Source organism: Brachyhypopomus gauderio, unplaced genomic scaffold (genome assembly GCF_052324685.1).
Source record: "Brachyhypopomus gauderio isolate BG-103 unplaced genomic scaffold, BGAUD_0.2 sc34, whole genome shotgun sequence".
Taxonomy (NCBI): domain Eukaryota; kingdom Metazoa; phylum Chordata; class Actinopteri; order Gymnotiformes; family Hypopomidae; genus Brachyhypopomus; species Brachyhypopomus gauderio.
The window spans coordinates 2,033,431-2,043,876 of record NW_027506866.1 but is presented as its reverse complement, the minus strand read 5'-3'; positions in this window follow the sequence as shown (position 1 = coordinate 2,043,876).

Below are 10,446 nucleotides of genomic sequence, written 5' to 3'. Positions count from 1 at the left end.
AGGTGACTGGGAGGTTGGAGTTGGTGCTGGCACCCGCCCCCAGCCCCGCCCCCAGCCACGCCCCCACTGCCGAACAGGCCTCTGCTGCCGTCGAAGCCCGTGCACCTCCGCTTACAGATCTCCATGTTCTGGAAGCAAGACTTTACACTGCAAAGTGAGAGAGACAGAGAGTGAGACAGACAACGAGAGTGACACACAGAGTCAGTGAGACAGAAAGAGGTGAGTTACAGCACTGTGCTACAGCAAGTTACAATAAGATGGCGTTCCTTAAAAAGAGCTCTTTGGGGTTTTCTTCCATTTGCATGCAACTTTAGTGTGCTTCCAGTTGGAATTCTTAGCTCCTTGTCTGAATACATTTTACACGAAAGAAGCAAATTATGGAGCGCCCAGCCCTGCATAATGATCGACACGCAAACCATCCTGCCCGCGTCGGAGCTGGAACACAGGCTGGACTGTGTGAGACGGAGGGACGGCCCTGTACACACTCACTGTGCACTGTGAGGGTAGTGAGAGAGGTGAGCCATGGTGACGAATGGGTGTTTGAGAGTCTCCAATGGCGTGATCCGTTTCCCTGCGTCCAGCGTCAGCATCTTTTTAAGCAGGTTGATGAACTCCCACCGGTCAGCCTTCTCCACCTGAACGTCTGTGCCTTCCAGAATGGGCATGTTGACCTGCATGGGAGACGAACGGGTAGGTCATATTATGTGCCAGCAGAGGGCGGCGATGTGCCTAAGACGCTGTTTCAGCAGCAACATTGCCGTGTGTTCCTCTGCATTTCACAGGCGCTGTTGTGACTTACATACACTTCTTATTATGACAGCACGAACCCTCGAACCCTTGAACTCAAAACCAAGACCTTGCTCTACATGCTCCACCAGCAGCTGGTGCGCTTTGTTCTTCATTTGCATGTCACAGCAGTAATGCTAAGCGTGCAATAAGGTGTACAAGAGCACAAATAACCTGCTTCATGTCATCGAGACGGTCGAAAATGTATCTCCTGGTCTCTTGGGACTTGACGCCAATCTCCACCTCATGCTCTAAAGGCGTCTGGGGAACATAGAAGGAGAAAAAACGTTCAGGTGTACTGTCAGGTGCCATTACAGATCTCTTATGAACCGAACACATGGCACAAGAAGGATGGGGGACCTTGAGTCTCCACAGATGGTAGCTGGAGCCAGAGCCCCTGTGGAAGAAGCATCTGGTCTTGGTTCCCGCACTCAGGAGGTTCTCTGCTGGAAGGCCCTGCGTCTGGGAGATGTACCGGATCTGCGGCGACAGCGTACAGGAGGGATGATTTTATGGTATGATGGGATGACTTTATTTTATGTTCATATATTGATCCTGAAGACGAGCTAGCAAAGACAACTACTCTATCCAAACCCTACATGTCCCTACAGCCACAAAGCCACCATGGGTCTGCACCTCTAACACAGTAAGGGCTTCGCTTTCCTAAAACACCTTGCACCAGTCAACCCTGTTGTACTGGGAGCTTCACCTGGACCCATCTTAGAATTCCACTGTCATGCAAACCTGAGATTTTTTCCCACTGCAAGACAGTATTTCTAGCACTACTGTAAAGAGCTCTTATTAGATTACCAATTATAGCCAGCAAACACATCTCAGGCCTAAAGGGCCCACAGATCACACTCTCAACACATTTGAGTTAATTGTTTTGTTGGTTCCCCAAAAATCATTCATAGTCTCTTCCTTGCCAGTCATTACAGACAGCTAGCAAGCTGCATAGTTAGAATAAAGGTGGCCATCACTGTTAGCAACTCCACTCTTCTCCCAAACAAGATTTACATCTTTATTACACAGCGAGGAAGTTCTGGAAAGGAGGTGGGAAAGCAGACTCTAAATCAGCACTGTTCTTCGATGCTTCGTGAATAAAGACAGAAGCGTGAGAAAGGCGAGGTTCGGGTCCGAGGCCCGTGGGCTGACCTGATCGTATTCAGATGCTCCAGGATACAGGGGACAGCCCAGGAAGAGCTCGGCGATGACACAGCCCAGGGACCACATATCGATGGCCTCGCAGAACGGGAGACCCAGGATGATCTCGGGCGATCTGGACCAAAAAGACAAAAACGTCCATCATCACGTTTAGCATGATACTGTGGTTTGTGGTGATTCAAAGGTACTCACTTTAACACAGAGTGATGAATTAATGTGTGAAAATGTAAAAGCTTTAAGAAGTATTTTTTTTACTACCTGAAATATTCTTTTGGTAAATTGGTAGCACAATACTGGCCTGTGCATTACCCATCTACTACTGTAGTGTACACTGACACTACACTGACACACTGACACTACATACTGATGTGCTGTTCTCCACTACGTAAATACAGAACAACACTGCCATGGTGTAACTACAATGGAGCAGTGCGGGTACCCTGTACTGATATTACCAAAGCCTGAAGCATAAAACCAACCAAAAAAATATTTTTATGTGTGCTGAGAGCATCTTAACTTCTCAGGCACTGAAGATATTAAGATATTCTTTGGTGTTTGGATAAATGACAACACTTACATGATCCAGTTAAAAATACATCACTTATAAATCAAATGGCAATCAAACGCGTTGCAGTTCATCGTAATGCTTATCACAATCTTAATGTGCAGCCGTGTCACCATAGCCATCCACAACGGGCAGTTCATCTCTCAAGCACACTCGAGCGGAAGCGATTCCCGCAACCATGCATCTGTTTCCAATATGCCTTAGGCCGCGCCACTCACCGGTAGTATCTGGTCTGCAGGTAGGAGGAGCACACGGCCTTGGAGACGCGGGTGGCGGAGCCGAAGTCGATGACCTTGACCCGGTACGGCTGCCTGACGGGGTCCACCAGCATGATGTTGTCAGGCTTGAGGTCGGTGTGGATCAGGCCCAGACTCTTCAGCTTCAGGAGCGCCATGGCCAACTGCTGCACTATGGGCCGGATGCACTTTAGCGGCAGCGGGCTGTGCTTGACGAAGTCCTGCAGGCTCTGCCCCAGCATCTCAAACACCAGGCATAAGTGGTTCCTGTGCTGGAAGCACTCGTACGAGCGAACAATGTTGAACTCGTCTACGTTCTCCTTGTTGAGACGGCTCAGGATGCTCATCTGAGCAGATGGGGGAAGATGGGACAGGCGTTAAGTTATGTGGGCACAGCATTCAAGGGCTAATATGCTACGTAACTTCAATAGCATCAGCCCAGTTACTGCATGGCTCCCTTCAGACATTTACTTTTGCTATATTTGGCAGATGCTCTTTTCCAGAGGGAAATGACCCCTGATCAGTGGCGGCTGGTGCACAAATAATTGAGGGGGGTGTAAACAAATTAAAAACAAATAAAGCAGTCTTATTGCCCTTTATTTATTTGAACATGAATTTTGCCCTAACGTTCTTCAAGTGAATGCTTTGTGAGAAGATTATTTTGTAAAGATAAAACTGAATTTTCTCTCATTTTGTATGAGCTGCTGCTCCAGCCTGCTGATATTCAACATGAACCGAGTTACGTTGGAGGTTCGCGCGAGGTGGGCGGAGTCTCGCCCTACGATCACTCGCGAAAGTATAAACCAGCTTTAACGAACCGCAGCTGACTGACACTACCAACAAGAGTGGGTGTGTCCAACAAGAGTGGGTGTGTCTGAAACCGACCAATTAAACTGCAGCCTCAGATCAGTGCTTGGCAAAAGTTTATGCCTCTCCATGCACTCTCATTAGACCGGTGCCCCGCACACAGGAAGTGTGCACAATGTAAGCAATTAAATACAATTATGTGTTTACACTTTTAATAAATTCAAACATGGCAATTAGACACACAGTGTCACTAAATAATTTCCTCACTATCGCAGTTTATAATGAACTCATTTTAATATCGGAACAATATTAAGGGGGCGGCGCCCCAGCGCCCCATATTGACCAGCCGCCACTGCCCCTGATTACAAATTGCAGTGTTAGCCAATATCAGCCTATTACATCTTATTAGAGCAGGAACAAAGCAACATCACAATCAGGGCTACAATTGTGTAACGCGGGAGTACAGGGAGGTACTTGACGTGTGAAAAGAGAAACAATATAAGCCGTGAGAGCACGGTAAAACAATAAACAAAACTTCGGACAGCTGAAACGGATCATTTCTGATTACGTCCCGCAACTCCTGGTGGTAGAGGGAGTGGCAGCCGAGCCAGCCCTGACACATTGATTCTCAAAACCTCTTTTAAATCTACCATAATTTCCCCACCTCGATCAGGCCCTGGCGGGCATAGGCAGGGTGATTTTTCAGGATCTTGATGGCGACAGATTGACTGGTGCCGCGCTTCCAGCACTTGGCCACCTGGCCAAAAGTCCCGCGGCCAAGGAACTCCAGCACCTCGTATCTGTTGGAGGCAGAGCAGAGGACCTCGTGCTGCACTAGACGGTAGTCGTCCATGCTGAGGAAACTGCTGCTTGTAGCCATGGAGTCAAAGTACGCCATGGACCAGGTGGTAGAGATTTAACCAATCCGAATATCTTATTTAGTTATCAGAACAAACTTTTTGAATAAAAAGCAGAAGAAAACGACACGGAATTCATTCGTAGTCGACCGTAAATGTTGTTCTGTTTGCACATCACTATGACAACGCGTAATGTAAACTAGCGGTTTCCATGGAAGCTCAATTCGAATTCTACGATTGTGACGTGGTAACAGGCACCACAACGCGCTACGCAGCGCTGCTTTATTAGCATATAAGATCAAATATAAGGTCGATTAATTTCAAAACAATACACAAAACAACAGCACTGTTTTAAATGTGCGTGTTTGGGTAGCCAGCTACAGTTTTGCTTTTTCTGTAATTCGCTCGGTAGCTATTACCTAACCACCCCCCCCCCCCCCCAAACGATCACGTTGGCGTATTAATATGTAGTTAAGATATATGCTCGTTTGGGTAGGATTTAATCCAGTAGCTCTACCTTACCTAACAAACTAGCAATATTTTATTTAAGGGTAGTTTATTTTCAAAGCACACAATCCTAACGTCTTAATGCACTCTCACGTTTACCGCTGGAATTACAAGAGATTGGTACATTTCTTATGTATTTGTAACTTATATATTTGTAACGTTATATAAGCGAACCATTCAGTCAAATAGCTATTTGTTGCGAAACGAAACACAGTTCATTTCAAGCATCTTCAAATGCTTTAGCCAATATCCAACACTTTTTTTAAATCTGGAAAATGCAACATTAAAATGAAAGTATTTCCAAGTATTTCAAGCAGCGTACGAACCCTAAAATTGGGTCTGTCCACTACAAACTCCTTTATGCTTTTAATTCTTCAGCCGAACGCTTGGTGAAGGGGGTTGTATAGAAGGATAAACTGATAGCACATGTACATCTCAGAGACTCTGCTGGATGTAACACAGTTCGTCTGGAATACGTATTTAAGAGCGCGTGCTCATCGCCAACACGTCTCTGATAGTCTGTGGTGGATCGTGAAAGACCTCCAGCAGCTGCATTACAGACCTACCTGGCTGCGTCATGATCGCGCCTGCGTCTCGGAGACGCTTATGAGATCTCTCCTAGACTATTTAATACGGCGTTTATTCATCTGCAGTACGTCTTTTAAACGGCAGGCTTGGATGCCAAAATGACGTTCATACGCTGCATTCCAGACTTATATGTACAGTATAGCTAAAATGCAGCATCTGAACGTACCTGAATGTGGCATTTAAAATCAAACCAGATTGAATTACATTTAAAGCTAGATTTTATATTCTTCTTCCTCCCTAAGTTAAAGCTATGAAATACACAAGCAGCGAGATCGTATGAGCCACTAAGAAGCCTAAAGACTCAAACAGAAATACACTGGAAAATTATGCTATATTATTTTATGTAATTAATTAATATTATTAATATTATTACCACAAAACTAAATTAAGTGAAAGGGATTTTCATTTAACATGTTTATTTAACAGAAAATCAACAATATGCAACAAACGTGTAATTAACAAATTAAAGATGAGCGTCTTGCTGGTGCCAGGTGGAGGTAGTCTTTTAGGCATTTTTCAGCCTCTGCTTTCATGGGAGCGGGTAGCGCTGGGTTCTTCACTGCGGCAGCTGTGTCAAAATATTATTACTATTCTTGTTAAAGAGGCATAAGGGCTACACATTTATCAGCTATATTACCCTGAATACATTAAGTAAACTGCATGTAAGAAATAAATCATCTAATGTATCTGTTATTAGGCTAGGCTTAAGGTATTAGGTTACAAGCATAGTAAGTAATTGGAGGAGGAGGAGTATTTTCCAAAATATACAAAGGTGTTGTTATTTACCGGTCATTTTGCCGTAAAACTTTAAAAACCACATGACCTATAAGAGTCCGTAAATGCTATGCGCTTCATGCTAAAGCTAAAAATGTAACATGTAAGTCGTTCCAATATACTCACCAATAACAAGCTGTCCACAGGCTGTCTGTTTTAATCCTCGCTTGTGTCCCCTGCCACACCAGTTAAGGCTTTTTGCCAGGTTTGGGGTGAAGACCTTGCTGGAGATCCACCATATCGTTCTCTTTATTGTGTGGCCTCCACTTAGTGACAGCATGTTGGTCTGAAATAAAGCACAATAAGAATAGAAATGGATAAACAGCAATCTCACTGCACCAACTGCACCTTCATAACATATGTCCTAGGAAATGTACATTCTGTTTTGCATTTTGTAATCAGGGTTCTTATTTAAAATCAGTTCATATCTTATTCATTGTATTGACTTAAAGTAAGTGATTAGAACGTTTTTGACTAATAATATAAAACTGTATACAGTCTTGGCTAAAATATTTGCACTTCTTTTTAGAAAATATTTAGATGCAATATTGACAGATTGGTGAACCTCTACCCATCTCTGGAGAGAAAGATAGATAGATAGATAGATAGATAGATAGATAGATAGATAGATAGATAGATAGATAGATAGATAGATAGATAGATAGATAGATAGATAGATAGATAGAGAGAGAGAGAGAGAGAGAGAGAGATAGTCAAGTCAAATTTATTTATATAGCGCATTTTTCAAAACATGTTGTCACAAAGCAGCTTTACAATCATATGGGTCCAGATCCCTAATGAGCAAGCCAAAGGCAACAGTGGCGAGGAAAAACATGATGGTGGAGATTAGGAAGAAACCTCGGGAGGACCAAGACTCTAAAGAGAACCCATCCTCCACTGGGCGGCCCTTTAGCACAAGTCCATATTTGTGGAGATAGAGTGTTGGTGGTAGCTAGATTTGATTTACAGTTTTTCTCAGTCGATTTGGTACATTTCTTTCATCCTGATTTTCAAAACAGTTGCAAAGCACATAATTCACTCAAAATTCTTTGTTTTTGCTTCAAAAGCAAATATTTAGGTCAGTCAATTTGTCAGTGCCATCAGAGTATCTAGTCTGTGTGCCATTGCATATGAACAAGGCAGTCAAAATAATTAGTCAGGTTGTCAGTGCAACTATAAGTCAAAGTCAAATTTATTTATATAACGCTTTTCACAACACATGTTGTCACAAAGCAGCTTTACAGGATTTACATGGTTAACAATACTATGGGTCCATATCCCTAATGAGCAAGCCAAAGGCGACAGTGGTGAGGAAAAACTCCCTATGATGGTGGGGAATAGGAAGAAACCTCGGGAGGACCAAGACTCAAAAGGGAACCCATCCATTGGGCGGCCCGTTACAGTCACAAGTCACAGTCAGTGCAGACTGTAAGTACATTCTGATGGAAACTAGCTAAGCTTTTGATTTCAAGAATGCTGCACATGCTGTGGTATATCAAATGAAACAATACATTTTACACACAAAATACAAAGTTACACATGACTGTATGTGGGAGACTGATAGAAAGAAATTGGGCTGGAATCAATTTTGTACAGCAATATTGTTTGACTGTATTGTTTGCACTGCAATTTGTTGACAAAAACAAATCTGATTGAAATTCAGAAAAGACAGACAGCTGACTGGAAAAACTGCAAAATTAGAAGAAACTTATTCTACACATTCAAAACAACCTGAGCACATACAGCCTCCAGAGAATATACACATTTCTGAATTTACATACATTTTCTCTATGAAATGTTTGAACAATTGAACACAGAAACAGTTGTTCTTCCAATATTCAGCTGCACCCAGTGACCAGCTTCAGCCATTGTAAAACCATGACTTACATGTACAACATGGTCCACAATTGTTGCCCTTATTTCACTGTTTTGTCCCCTCAGCCTTACACCACACAGTCTTACTCCTCTTCTTGGCTGTTCACCCTGCACATGGCCTTGTGTTTCCATTATGAGACTTTGTGATACTGCAGTGTTTAGCCTCTGCAATAATGTTTGCCAATTACAGTTAGGGTTCATGAGACGCACCTCTGACCTGTAGTTGAGACCATTGGTTGATCTAAACCTTCACAAATTCCCTTTTTTACTCTATCTGAATGTTCACCTGCGAATAATTTAATCAAGTTAGGAAAAAATTACCAAAATGTAACGACAAAAAAAAAAAGAAGTAAAATTATGCCTTAGAGATTATGACGACATGTTCAGCACTTTTGCATCTAATGACCCAGGCGTTGGGTCTAAATGTTTTGGAGAGTAAGACAATTCAACAGACAATACGTACAACACATTTTGATAAACATGACATAAGCAATAATGTATTTGTTCTGTCCCGCACACTTGCAGCGGGATTTGTTAGTTTGTTTAATCCCAGTTGGTGAACATTTTAATTCTCTTTTGCGCCACAAGGGGGCAGCCTTGCTACATTTGTGCTCCTGTTTTTGTTTAAATCGCGCCATCTAACGGTTAGTGGCTATAAGCAGCAAGGAGATTAGGAAACAGCCATTCGAGCACAAAAAATCCAACTAGAGATAGAAGGGCACCAAATTACCTAGGTGACTACGTAACTGAAGACGAGGATAGTGATGGAATGCATATCACAGTAGACTACTGCTGTAGAGCAGTGTGTGGCATTCCACAGACTTATGATGAAGCAATGCAATCAGACAATTCAAAAGAATGGAGAAAAGCAATGGATGAAGAAATCCAATCTCTAAATGAGAACAAAACCTTCACCCCGACAACACTAGCAGTGGGCAAGAAACCCGTGGGGGGTAGGTGGGTTTACGCAATCAAGTCTGGTGTAGATGGAAATGACCAATACAAGGCTCGATTTACCGCTAAGGGCTACAGCCAGAAAATGGGAGTAGACTATGGGGAAACGTTTTCACCAACAGCAGACCTAACGAGTAATAAGAGTTGTGTTACAAAAGGCAGTACAGGAAAATTTACTGGTCCACCAGATGGATGTGAAAACGGCGTTCTTACAGTATATAAGCTGGAGAAATCACTTTATGGACTCAAACAGTCTGGACGAAATTGGAATAGGGTTTTACATAATTGTTTAACAGAAAATGGATTCACACAAAACCAAGCTGACCATTGTGTATATTCTCAAGAGTCAAAAGAAGGGAAAGTGATCATAATTGTATGGTTCTATGATCTAATCATCGCTGCAAGGGATGGAAATTAATTGAAAAGAGTGAAAGGGATGCTTGCACAGCAATTCAAGATGAAGGATTTGGGGCAACTCAAGCATTTTCTTGGTATACATTTTGATTTTTCTGGTGGGTGTATTAAGATGTCACAAGAAAAGTACACGAACAAAACTCTACAGCGTTTTAACATGTCAGAATGTAGGGTAAGAGAAACTCCTTGTGAGCAAAAGCTTGAATACAGTGATGATGCAGTTAAAATGACAGACATCAGAATGTACAGAGAGGCCGTGGGCAGTCTGATATACCTGACAACCTGCACTAGGCCTGATCTGAGTTTTGTGGTGAGCAGGCTGTCACAGTACCTAGCTGAGCCTACACAGGAGCAATGGGTCACTGTGAAACATGTCCTGCGATACCTTAAAGGTACATCAAACAAAGGTTTAACCTTTAGGAGAAATAACACTGAGAATCTTGGTATACAAGCCTACAGCGATGCAGACTGGGCGGCTGATACCAGTGATCGCCGCAGTACAACAGGATACTGTGTGAGCCTAAGTGAGAACAGCGCACTTATTTCATGGAAGACGAAGAAGCAACCTACTGTTGCACTTTCCACATGCGAAGCAGAGTATATGGCACTTGCTTCTACTGTTCAAGAGTGTCTTTACCTAGAACAATTACTGGGGAATATGGAAAGTTACAAATACACACAAACAATAATACCTGAGGACAATCAGGGGACAATGGCATATGTGCACGCTGTTAAGTGACGTAATTTCTGCTAAAAGTTTAGGGTGGTTGTTGACATCCGGTAGCCATTGAAAGCGTACACTGTGCTAGCTATTCACCTCACCAGTCTTGTAACGAGCATATTTACCGTTATTTACTTGGAAGTTTCCTTCATCTCCTGTCCGTTTACGTGTCCTAAACATGACAGTTAAACAAAAAAA